Consider the following 12827-nt stretch of genomic DNA (forward strand, 5'->3'; position numbering starts at 1 on the left):
TTTTCCCAAAAGTTAGCTTATGTCTGAATCACAGTTTCTTTCAAAATAATCTGGATTTCTTCCATTCTTGTAGATTCCATTGTTTTGTTATTTTGAAGCATACTCACTGAATTATGAAAGAACACATAAATGTATCTGCAGGTACATAAGAAATACAAAAGTGATTTTAATGAAATTCAAAACTATAAATTGTCAATGGAAAATGGGGACATCCATAAGCAATGCACACCTTTGCAGTCTTTTTAAAATCAGTTGTTAGATTCAGATGTTAGACTCAAAGTCTAACGATATAGAATTGATATACACTATGCATTTAAAGCTTTTCAGCACTTTTGACATTAATAGTTACTTTAAGCTGAGTTCATATACTTTCATTTTCATATACTTTCATAATCTTCACATATAGTTTCATATATTTTTCCCATACTCCTTTGTTTTCCCACACAAATTCCTCTCCAAATCATCTAAATCCGCCCCTTTCCCCACCCTTGGCTCCTCCCAGAACACCCCATAATAAGTCCTGTGGAATCCCTAAATGCTCTTCCCCTATATTCCATGACTATTACCATACAGTAGCAACCTTGCAATTCAAAAGCTGCTCTAGTGTTGACTCCTTGTGATAGGTGTCACATGTGGACGTTGGGGCTGATGTTCTCCTTAGATAGCCCTGGGAGGGGCCTGAACAGGGCGTCCCTTCTTCTGAATTCTTAATTTGGGTCTCCTTCCCAAACCCCTCCTGATGACTTCTGTAATGGGCCTGGGAGCAGCTCAGCAGGATATTATTTGAGCTTCCGATCTTGCCTTTGCCTTTCTGTGGTTGTGTAGAAAAGCTTTTATCTCATAAATTAACAGTATCTACTTCTTATAATACTTGAAAAACACTCCACGCTGACAGAAGCCAACTTCTGGGATTCTCACAGTTGCATCTCTGATGACAAAGGAACAAAAGGAAATCTGTTTGATGCTAAAAATTGAAGAGAAATCAAACTGGAAATTGGGCTGGAAATGATGTGAGAATATTGTAATGTAATTTTTCTTTGCTCACACAGATTTGATTTCAGATAACATTATCAAAGTATTTCCATATTTCTGGAATACTGTCTTAATTATATTGCCTAAAACCAATAAAATCAAGAGGATACCTATTACTGAATCTGATATTTTCATAGAGTTAAAAAAAAAATAAATACTTCATTCAGAAAACATTTTATAATTCAAGTCATCAAAATAATTGTTTTGCTTACGTTTTTTCAAATAACAATTGCAGTGCCAATACAGAAAGTTTAAGCAGTTGTGTTGTGGAATAATCTTTGAGGTTTTGGTATAAATGTAGGTATTTGAAATTTGGGACTATAAGAGATCTCCCAGGTAGTTATATCCACTACTCTGTAATTATAACATGCAAGCGAGTCATAACTCTTGTTTAGCAATATACTAGGCTTTATCTTAAGGTCAGTTTAGCAATATAAAACGCTCCATCTTAAGGTTAAATTCTGTGCCCCGGCATACTGGACGTTATTCCAAAACCTCATTCTTCTGGATCAGAACAGAGCTTTCTGAGAAGTGTCCCTAAAATGATTAATGACTAGTGTGTACCAATAGATTTAATCTCTTTCCCTTCTCCTTACCCCGTCTTTGGTGTTCACCCTGATTATTACACCAATCTTTATAAAAACTGCCACTTCTCTTCCTAACCTTCATTTTGATCTGTTAAAGGACCACAAATTTGTCTCTGCTTGCTCTGTACTTTGTATCTGTTAAATCATCTAAGAACCCAATCTACTGATATCTGATTTCTAGGCTTTTCTTTGAATGTGTGAGACCAGAGCTGTTCATAATCTTCCAGTTAAACTGCTCTAGTCCATTGCAGAGGAAGATACACTATCTACTTCAAATCCTCCAGGTATAGTTAATCTGATCATTTATGGAAATTAATTTGCTTTCACAGTATCACAGTATCACAGATTTCTAGGTTGGAAGAGACCTCAAGATCATCGAGTCCAACCTCCGACCTAACACTAAGTACTCCACTAAACCATATCGCTAAGCTCTACATCTAAACGTCTTTTAAAGACCTCCAGGGATGGTGACTCCACCACCTCCCTGGGCAGCCCGTTCCAATGCTTAATAACCCTTTCGGTAAAGAAGTACTTCCTAACATCCAACCTAAAACTCCCCTGTCGCAACTTTCGCCCATTCCCCCTCGTCCTGTCACCAGGCACGTAGGAGAACAGACCAACCCCCACCTCTTTACAGCCTCCTTTAAGGTAACTGTAGAGAGCGATAAGGTCGCCCCTGAGCCTCCTCTTCTCCAGGCTGAACAAGCCCAGCTCCCTCAGCCGCTCCTCGTAAGACTTGTTCTCCAGACCCCTCACCAGCTTGGTCGCCCTTCTCTGGACTCGCTCGAGCACCTCCATGTCCTTCCTGTAGCGAGGGGCCCAAAATTGAACACAGTACTCGAGGTGCGGCCTCACCAGAGCCGAGTACAGGGGGACAATCACTTCCCTAGACCTGCTGGCCACACTGCTTCTTATGCAGGCCAGGATGCTGTTGGCCTTCTTGGCCACCTGGGCACACTGCTGGCTCATATTCAGCCGACTATCAACCAATACTCCCAGGTCCCTCTCGGCCAGGCAGCTTTCCAGCCACTCATCTCCCAGCCTGTAGCTCTGCTTGGGGTTGTTGCGCCCCAGGTGCAGGACCCGGCACTTGGCCTTGTTGAACTTCATACAGTTGACCTCAGCCCATCGGTCCAGCCTATCCAGATCCTCCTGCAGAGCCTTCCTGCCCTCGAGCAGATCGACACACGCACTTAGCTTGGTGTCATCTGCAAACTTACTGAGGGTGCACTGGACGCCCTCATCCAGATCATCGATAAAGATATTAAAGAGGACCGGCCCCAGTACCGAGCCCTGGGGGACACCACTAGTGACCGGCCTCCAACCAGATTTGACTCCATTCACCACAACTCTCTGGGCCCAGCTATCCAGCCAGTTTCTAACCCAGCGAAGCGTACACCAGTCCAAGCCCCGAGCAGCCAGTTTCTTGAGGAGAATGTTGTGGGAAACGGTGTCAAAAGCCTTACTGAGGTCAAGGTAAACCACATCCACAGCCTTTCCCTCATCCACCAAGCGCGTCACTTGGTCATAGAAGGAGATCAGGTTCGTCAAGCAGGACCTGCCTTTCATAAACCCATGCTGACTGGGCCTGATCGCCTGCTTGCCCTGCAAGTGCCGCGTGATGACCCTCAAGATAATCTGCTCCATGAGCTTCCCTGGCACTGAGGTCAAACTGACAGGCCTATAGTTCCCCGGGTCTGCCCTGCGGCCCTTCTTATAGATGGGCGTCACATTGGCTAGCCGCCAGTCAACTGGGACCTCCCCCGATAGCCAGGACTGCCGATAAATGATGGAAAGCGGCTCGGCCAGCTCCTCCGCCAGTTCTTTCAGTACCCTCGGGTGCATCCCATCCGGCCCCATCGACTTGCGCACATCCAAGCTCCGTAGCAGGTCGCCAACCATTTCCTCATGGATAGCGAAGGCCACATCCTGCTCCCCATCCCCTTCCACCAGCTCAAGGCACTGGGTATCCAGAGAACAACCGGTATTGCCGCTAAAGACTGAGGCAAAGGCGGCATTAAGCACCTCAGCCTTTTCCTCATCCTTAGTAACTAGGTTTCCCCTCGCATCCAGTAAAGGATGGAGATTCTCCTTAGTCCTCCGTTTCGCGTTGATATATTTGTAAAAGGATTTTTTGTTGTCTTTAACGGCAGTAGACAGGTTGAGCTCCAGATGAGCTTTGGCCTTTCTAATTTTCTCCCTGCACAGCCTCACTACATCCTTGTAGTCCTCCTCAGTGGCCCGCCCTTTTTTCCAAAGATTATAAACCCTCTTTTTTCTGCTAAGCAAAAGCCGCAACTCTCTGTTGAGCCAGGCCGGTCTTCTTCCACGCCGGCTCGTCTTTGGGCACGTGGGGACGGACCGCTCCTGTGCCATCACGATTTCCTTCTTGAGGAGCGCCCAGCCTTCCTGGACTCCTCTGCCCTTCAGAACCGCCTCCCAAGGGACTCGGCCAACCAGCGTCCTGAGCAGCTCAAAGTCAGCCCTCCGGAAGTCCAAGACAGCAGTTTTACTGGTCCCCTTCCTGGCCTCGCCAAGAATAGAGAACTCTACCATTTCGTGGTCACTCTGCCCAAGACAGTTTCCGACCACCACATCTCCCACCAGTCCTTCTCTGTTTGTGAAGAGAAGGTCTAGCGGGGCACCACCCCTGGTAGGTTCACTGACCAGCTGCATCAGGAAGCTATCTCCCATGCTCTCCAGAAACCTCCTAGACTGCTTTCTCTGTGCCGTGTTGTGTTTCCAGGATATGTCCGGGAAGTTGAAGTCCCCCACGAGGACAAGCGCCGACGATTTTGCAACTTCTGTCAGTTGCCTATAAAACTCCTCATCCGTCTCCTCATCCTGGTTCGGCGGTCTATAACAGACCCAAATGCTTTCATCATTGTTACATCACACCTTTTGATACTCAAAACCATTCAGTTCCTCCTATATGTATTGCAATTTCTCTCTTACTGAGTATATCTACAAAGATTTTACAATCAACTTTTTTATTTACTAAGGTCACTAATGACAATATCAAGTTAGAATTCAGTCATAACCACCATCCAGCACATAGTTTATCACCTAATCCACTATTGTCTCCAGTTTCTTGCCTATATTAAATGAAATAATTATTTGGTTGGATGAGTGTAGTACATCTTTGCTCATATAATTTAAGTCACATTTAATATTTATCTATCTTTTAAACATAAAAGACCCAAAGTCTTCTTCTTTGTTTTATATAATGGCTAAAGTATGTGCAATTTCAGGTTTGGTAACAACAACAATAATAATAATAATAATAATAATAATAAAAAATCTGTTCATTCTTTACAGTTGTTCATCATTAAAACAAGTTTGCATTTTCCTCAACAGAAAGGGCCTTCAGTGGGCAAATATGGGATGAAGGAACAAACATAAAGTAATGACATTAATTTAGAGAAGGCAAATTATGAATAAAATTTTTTGCTTGAAGGGAAAGCATGAGAAGTTAAATGATAGCTCCATGCAATATCAAAGAATAAGCAGAAATATAGAAGGTATGCATGAGTGACTAATGGAGAACACAGAAATTTCACAAACTCATAAAAGAGTACCTGCTAACTCTAAATAAAGGTTTCTGACCGAGTTGGAACGGAGGAAGCAATGTGCCAAATGCCTTCAGTTTAAAACAAGGTGACACAAGCAGTAGGAACCTTTTTCTCTCTTCCTTTCTTCAGTAAATCCATTTAAGATGAATGAAAGGCAAAAGTATAGGAAACCAATATAGACTGAGTCATCTGGTCATTATTGGTCCTCTCCTAGCTGTGATTTTATTATGAACTTACGAAAAAAGATTTATGCAAAAGTTCTCAAATTTATTTAATTTTTTCTCAAGTGACTTTTAAAACAAAATAGGTGAGAATTAATTTACTTAATCCAAAGTTTTATAAGTGCTGTAACAATCACAGTTTTCTCCAGCTTAGTAGATAATCTACCTAAGACAGGATATAAAATATTTTCCTGAAGTACTAATTAGATCCAATGCATTTACAACGCATAAATTTCTTATTTCATCTAGGAAGGCTACCAAGTTAAGTCTGTAATGCTCTAGCTGTGATGAACCCCAGCTGTATTTTTCTCTGTTTTCTACATATTTCCATGTCTGAAATTGTCCTTCTCTTGCAGACTTGCAGTTTAAACTTTCCAGATATTGGAACAGGGCTGAAGAGCCTCCACTTGCCTGGATCATGTTTTCATCTGTATGGAATATATGTGTTTGCTATTCAGCCTAGTTTTATAGATGGGTTAAGTTCCCACTAGCAAACTAAAAAATGTGCAGCCTAGTTATCTTTGAACTCTAGGATGGCAACGAGCTTTTAAAAAAGGGAGAATGAGGGGATCTGCCTAGACCTAGATTCCTCTCAAAATTCTTTGGCATGATTTTCATTCCTTTCATTCATATCCATAATGCACATTGGTTCCCTGCTGTGAAGATCTGTTTGCTTATTGGCTCAGTAGTCTCTAGCTGTTCATTTATAAATGCTTTATCATATGCATGCTCTTATTAATGGCTCTATAACTGTGAAAGCCTCAGCTCCACCAGAACAGTTACCCCAGGTAGATTTTGCAAATTTTAAAGAAAAATATCAAGCAACTGCAAAACTGAGCAGAAAATGACAATGCAATGGATAGTGAACAGTTAAAAACAAAAAAAAAAAGTGATTGCCAGAGTACCATAGACCCTGAGGACAGTTCTGGCTGCCCGTGACCCTGGATGGGTTAAGTAGAATTTCAGGGAACAAAAAAAAAAAAACAAAACAGAGACTGGGAATCCCACCAGAAGGATGGAAGTGATGCCAAGTCTGAGAAGCAAGAGAAGAGACTGAGGCTATTTGCTAAACCGAGCATGTTTGGCTTAGTTCTGGAAAAGTGGCAGGAGCGAAGGGGAATAGGGCATGTGGAGATTCATAACAAGCTGTTCAAGAACCAGCCGTGATTTCATAGAATCATAGAATATCCAAGTTGGAAGGGACCCACAAGGATCATCGAGTCCAACTCCTGGGTCCCCAAAGGACCACACAAAAAATCAGATCACATGTCTGAGAACATTGTCCAAATGTTTCTTGAACTCCAGCAGGCTCGGTGCTGTGACTACTTGCCTGGGGAGCCTGTCCCAGTGCTTGTCCACCCTCTAGGTGAAGAACCTTTTCCCGATACCCGGTTTGAACCTTCCCTGTGTTTAGCTTCAAGCTGTTCCCTAAGGTCTTATCACTGTTCACCAGAGAGAAGAGCTCAGCACCTGCCTCTCTTCTCCCCCTCATAAGGAAGTTGTAGACTGCGATGGGGTCTCCCCTCAGCCTCCTCTTCTGCAGGCTGAACAATTCAAATGTCTTCATCTGCTCCTCATACATCCTCCCCTCTAGACCTTCAACATCCAGTTTGACAAATTGGAGCAAACTATCTTCAGTACAGCCTGGGTCTAGAAAAGAAATGCTAAGGGAACAGTTTTTTACAGGCTTATTTGCTTTTACAATGAACCTTATCTTAGCAAGCAGGAGTTTTTGGAAGCTGGTAAAGTTTTGTGCATTATGGAGATTCTGCAAGAAGAAATCACAGTATGAAGACTGTAGACCAGTTTAGTTTCAAATTTCAACTTTAGGACAATTGTTTTGAACAAATCTGCAACTATAAGTGAATCCCAGGCATTGCAAAATACCAAGCAAAAAAAAACAACAATAAAAATACACAAAATAACATATTGAATCACAAGAACTAAACCCAGCTAGAATAGATGGCTCTACTTGTCATTTTCATAATAAAATTTGTTTGTTTGTTTGTTTGTTAATATAAAAGCTGTTAAAGTGCACAGACTTTCACAGCTTCTATTTGGTTCAGAAGTAAAATTCTTCCTCTTATTTCTGAAAGTCATATGGAACTGTCTATACAATTAAAATCTTGCAATAATCTCTTGTATTTTTTTCCCTAGGATATCTAATTCCCTAACACAGATCAGGAGTTAGATTGGGATGCAGGTCATTCCCAAAAAGTAATTCAGATGTGATTTGGAAAACAAGAGAATTTAATAATATGTGCCAGTTGATCTTAGGGCCAGAAAATGGGCCCTGGGTTGGTTAAGCTAACTAGCAGGGAGACTAACCTAAGTGTCAGAAGGATACAAAGTGTATAAATAATATTTCAAAACACTAAATAAAATCCAATGCTCTTGTTGAGTTTTTAATACTAAACAATTGTTCTAATATTTATGGTTCAAAAAATGTTGTCTAATTTTAGTTAGGCAGAATGACTTAATTTAGTTAAACTGAATGATTGAAGATATTGCTGTTAAATACTGTTTTCTCATGAATCTAACCAGTTACCTTATTGATTCAACATGCAATACAGAATTTTAGCATATCCACTTTGTTTCAGCTACATATTTGTTTCTTTTTGGTTGGGTTTGGTTTTGGAAAAAAAAATATTATAATTTTATTTAGTAATAAATAATTAAAGCCCACTTTTGTCAACCTTTTCAACATGTTTCATCTCTCCACTTACCCAAAGTGCTACTGGAGACCTAAGCTTTCTATAACCCAAGGAACAACAAGAGTTTAATTCAGAGGACATCATCTTTTGTCTGCTCTCCCTGACTGGTAACTTCAAATCAAACTTCTGACTGATTTATCTTAGTGTATACCAAAAAAAAAAAAAAAAAAATGTTAATTCTGAGCCAAGAAAAGGCCTCCCTGTGTTTGTCTTCACTTATTCCTTTATATTATAAGGAGACCTGAGCAATTAATTTTGCTTATATCAGATACAAACAGAATGCAAGAATAGATTTTTCACTAGTTAAGGCCAAGACAAAAAGGAGGAGAAGAAGAGAAGGCTGCATTAGACAAAGTATTGCCAGCAGGTCAAGAGATGTGATCCTGTTGTCAAACTTGCAGTAGAGGAGGCAAGTAAATTGGAAGAGAAAGGAGAAGTAAATTGTATAAATATCTGCCATAAAAATTCACACCTTCCATATCTTCATGTACTTATCAGGAAAAGTAATATATGAGCAGCTGGTGTAACTTCCATTTTTTAATTTTCCATTTTTGAATGTTATTTTCTTTTTACATTTTTCCACCTTTAACTGGTATTATAATAATGTCTTTTTCTTGCCTTCCAGCTATCACCTCTTTCTCCCTCTGTAGACTCATCAGAGTGTTGATTGTTCTGTGAATGTCAGTTATATTTCCTTGTCCTTGAATACTCCCATCTAACATGTTTATATTCGTTATGTTTATGAACACTAGAAACAATCTTTGGGAAAAACCCATGTCTCTTGTTTGACAAAATAAGCTAAAAACAAAGCTGCCAGAGAAGTCTTCTTATTCCATAGCAAAACTATTTTTCCCCAGTCTGCAGTACTGCTTGGTCATGTGTGACTTGTAAACAATTAGGAGTCTGACACATGTCTAGAAACAGTGTAAGCGTATGCTTTCACTAGCTGTATTCAAACGAATATCTGGATATTTATTACCATTGCTCTAGGATACTTTCTAGTAAATAAAATTTTGAAAACAGTTATAAGTAAAATAAAAATAACATCTATGGTATCTAATGCTTTTTCTGTTAGATCACTGGACAATGGGAAATGAAAGCCTATTATGCAATTGTTATCAGCTGCCAAACACACCATTACCGGTAACCATCTTTCCAAACTATTTTGACAGTCAATATGGTGTTGAGAAATGTCTGATCTAAAATGGACATAGTGCATTTAACCCAAGTAGCCAGTGACTCATGGAATAAATCTTGAATGAAGGAATAGAAACTTAGATTACTTAGAGTAGGCTGTGCTTCAGATTTTCCTAAAGATATCCTAATCAATGAAAGCACAGGGGGAAGTTATAATCTCATGACCTTATAAAGTTTGTTGCTATTGAGTTTTTCATTATGTCACCTGACTACTTTGTTTTGTCTCACCAAAAGGAAAAAAAAATAGCTACACGTGTTTGTCTGTTCTATTTTGTCACTTCCTTGGGGAGTTAAACAGAATACCCCAGCACGCTTCCTGGTCTGTGCTATAATGATAATAGGACTAGGAGCCACTACAAATGTTCCATGATATGAGGACTGAGCAAAGGTTTTCCAACAACAGTGAGATTGTGACTAAAAGAATTTTCTAGAAAACTGTCACTTTTTTTTTCTCTCTATCTTATCATATCCTATGATACTAAATACTGTATTTAATTGCAATATTGATATTTTATGAGAATATGTCAATAATATATTATCTCAACAAATAATCCCAGAGATCATAAATTCTCCATCAGCTTTCCAAAGTTCTGCAAATTATGATCTGTATCAAAATAACTTAAGGGAAATGTCATGTCATAGTATACACCTCAACTGAATGCTTTCATTTAGCAATGATTTAGGTTGGGTCAATTCTTAGTTCTGTGCACTCTGGAGGAGTCAGAAGTGACTTAGGTTGCATATCTCCTTCTTCTCAAGGAGAAGTTTTTTGCTCAGAAGGGAAGTCTGGGAACATCTTTTAAGGTTAATGAACAAACCCAGGAATGTAATCAGGCTAATCTGATCTGGAAGGGAATTCAGAGAAAGCAGATAGTCCTTTCCTGGTGCTCCATTTAAAACAAAATTGTTCCAGTTCCCTTTCTGTGCCTATTTTTAAAGTTCCAGCTATCAAAAATCTCTAGCCAATCAAATTTATCTACTAGCCTTTGAAGGGTGATTTACACTTCATTGGTGTAAATCTAGTGAAGATCATAGCTCGTAAAAAACAGTTTTGATTCATAGTAGTGGATCATGAAACAGGAGATTATGAAACATTCTTCCTACAGAAGCCAGATATCTGCTACTCAGATTCTTCTTTATGGTTGAAAAGACTTAGTGTGCTGTTACTGCATAAACTGCATTAGAACATTTATATCTGATCCCATTAACATCACTGCTAGTGTGAAGTAATAAACAGCAGATCTGTCATAGAAGTTTGTCCATGATTGTCATCAAAACCATTTTCTTTCTTCACAAGACAAACATACAGTCCATCATGTCATTTTCAGATGGTCCAGCACCCAAAAGGATGGAGATATGTTCCTCATTTTTCCTTCTGGCTGAACACGCCACCTCTCCTATGGTTTTGAGCCCTTACTCCCAGTGGACAGAGATAAACACATTCTAAAGGAGAACAACCAGTGTACAGCTAAACTTCACTGAAGGGTCAAGATTATTTACCATCTTAAAGGCCAGAACAACTTGCTATACAATTAAATAAATCAAGACAAAGCTTCTCTTCACATTTTTACCAGCCTGTTCTTCTGTATGCTTTGCACGTACAGCCTGTCATGTTACACTCAGGCTGGATTTCAGAGAGTAGCTTATATCATACACATGCTGCGACCAGTTTTGGCTTACACTCTGCTCTGTAAACTACAGAGGGAGCAAGGGGAGTGCCAAAAACAATATTATTTTTTTCAGCTTTAGTAGACAAAGGATAAATGAAAAAAATAATAATTTCAGTATAGGATAAGCCACTTCTGCCTAATAAGCTCTAAATAATAAACAACCTCTAAATTCACTATATAAGCTTTAATAAATAAATAAATAAATCACCTTTTATAAAAGGATTTTTCTTTGAAACATATTTCAACTTTTTCTCAGTCTGCTAGTGCAGGAGTAATTCCTGGAGTGATATAGAAGGGGTGCCAATTCTTGCAGCAAACATGGATATTTTCTGTTTTAAAATTCATATCCAATTTATTGAAAAAAAAAATTTAAAAAATTATTATTATTATTATTATAGGTATTTGGATAAAGATCAATCTACCTTACTCACTGTGGAAAGAAAAAAAATATTAGGTGCCAGTTTGGAAATCCAAATATATAATATGGAACACCTGAAAAATCTGTCTCTTCATAAATTGTGTTAACAGAATTCCTTCATCTCCCTTTTTTGTAGAAACCCCTCTTGATACAAGAATTTGTCTTCCTAGATGTCTTTGAGAGGAGCACGATTATTAGTAGCAATTGAATGAAGACTATAAATATGATGTGCATTCAAATGACTATATTTGCTTATATTGGGGTCCAATACTGCCACAGCTTCTGTATCTCTAGGGAGAGGAGTTGTGCCTTAGTCACTGTAGATTCTTCCGCCTATTTGTAAGAGAATTTTAACCAGAAGGAGTTTTAAAAATAAATGTTACTAGCAGAGTTCATGGAAGAACTTCTAAGGTTTTTTTTTCCTAGCAAAGCCTTCCTTCTTAAGCCCTGGTTCTTTTGGCCAAACTCAGGATTAGAGAGGCCCAGCAGAAAGTATTTGAGACAATTACAGTAGCATAAGCTCTGTATATCATCTGTTTCACCCAGTGTGGGCCAAGGAGGGACTAACTTGCTTGTAGCCCTTGAGACACAAAGCAGAATTCCCAGGGGAGAATAGCCAGGTCAAGCCTTCCTCCCTGTAAGCCTGCCTAGCTGGGCTCAACAGCCTTCCCTGAACTGTGCTGGTGGTATTGAACTGAGTTCATTTAGGGTGATTTCTTCGTCACACAATAAAGGCAATTTAATTGCAAAATCATTTGCAGCCTTGGGAGGAAATGTCTCTGAGAAGAATCTGGAGCTCCAGCCAGCTCCAAAAGGGACCCACCGCTGGCCAGAGCTGAACCAGTGAGCAACACTGGTTGTGCCTCTTCCCTTAAGAAAGGGAAGAAAAAGTGCTGCACAACAGCAGCTGGGAGAGGGAGAAATGAGAAACAGCCCTGCAGACACAAAGGTCAGTACAGAAGGAGGGCAGGAAGTGCTCCAGGCACAGAGCAGAAGTTCCCCTGTGGCCTGTGGAGAGGCCCCGCTGGAGTAGTCTGTACCCCTGCAGCCCATGGTGTACCACAGCAGAGTAGATCTCCATGCTGCAGCCCGTGGAGGAGCCCCCGGTGGAGCCAGTGGATATGGCCTGAAGGAGGCTGTGGCTCATGGAGAGCCCCCGCAGGAGCAGGCCCCGGGCTGGAGCTGCAGCCTGTGGTACGGACCCATATTGGAGCAGTTCTTGAAGAGCTGCTGCCTGTGGGAAGCCCACGCAGGATCAGTTTGGGAAGGACAGCATCCCATGGGAGGTACCCCATGTGGAGCAGGGGCAGAGAGTGACCATGAAGGAGAAGCAGAGACAAAGTGCTATAGACTGACGGCAGCCCCCATTCTCTGTTCCTCTACATTGTTCAGGGGGAGGAGGTGGTAGAAGGTGGA

This window comes from Anser cygnoides, chromosome 3 (genome assembly GCF_040182565.1).
Source record: "Anser cygnoides isolate HZ-2024a breed goose chromosome 3, Taihu_goose_T2T_genome, whole genome shotgun sequence".
Lineage (NCBI taxonomy): Eukaryota > Metazoa > Chordata > Aves > Anseriformes > Anatidae > Anser > Anser cygnoides.